Source organism: Asparagus officinalis, chromosome 4 (assembly GCF_001876935.1).
Source record: "Asparagus officinalis chromosome 4, Aspof.V1, whole genome shotgun sequence".
Taxonomy (NCBI): domain Eukaryota; kingdom Viridiplantae; phylum Streptophyta; class Magnoliopsida; order Asparagales; family Asparagaceae; genus Asparagus; species Asparagus officinalis.
Genome location: NC_033797.1, coordinates 50981234 through 50982174, shown reverse-complemented (window position 1 = coordinate 50982174; position 941 = coordinate 50981234).

Below are 941 nucleotides of genomic sequence, written 5' to 3'. Positions count from 1 at the left end.
ACAGTGTTGAGAAGGGGATTTTTGTTTTTTAATTAGGGCTGACATTGAAAAGGGGGCAAATGAGAAGAGAGAATTGGGTTTATATGGGGCTAATAAAAGGGGTATTTTGGGAACTTTACCATGTTTCTGTATAAATACAAGTGATTTAAGTATTATATTTTGGTGATTGGGTTTAAAAACAAATACTAAAATAGAATTGAGCTTAAAGATACAAGTAATAATGCTTGGGTTTAAAAGTAAAGTTGAGTAAACAAATGAGCCTAAAAACAAAAAACCCTTTATCTAAAGAGAACTTTGCCCAAAATAAAGCTAAGTTTGAATTTGACCCCACTTTGAGAAGTTGTTAAACACAGCTAGGTTTAGTTTTAAGTCCATTCAGTTTGTTCGTATTTTCTATGTCTAGTTTGACACAAACCCCTGATCTTTAGGATTTTCTTCATGTAGTCTCATTGAACTTTGTTTATCTCGCATGACCCCTCTAAAATTTTTGGTGTTTCTCAAAACCTCCTTGATTTTCACATGGACTCTCCTACATGTAATCTATAAATAAATAAAATTTTCTTGAGAAAAAAGTCCAAAAATTAGGAGTTGGTGTGTGTTGCCTGTAAATGATAAATGATGAAAAAAATTTCTCTCAAGAATTTTTAGTTATTTGTAAATTACAAATAGGGAGGTTTGGTGAGAAAAGTTTAGAAAGTTTAGAGGGTTTTGACGATACACCAAAAAATTCAGAGGGATGGACTACGTGAAACAAAATTTCGAGGATTATGCGAGAAACTCTTCAAAGCTTACGGGGTTATCTGAAGTTAACCCTTTAATTTTTTTTTTTTTGGCTTGGACCCTTAGGTCGTGATCAGTTGTCATTAATTATTTCTCATTTATTCCTCTTGAATGAATTCATCCCTTCTTTGCCTTTCTTCTCAAAGAAATTGAATATGTTT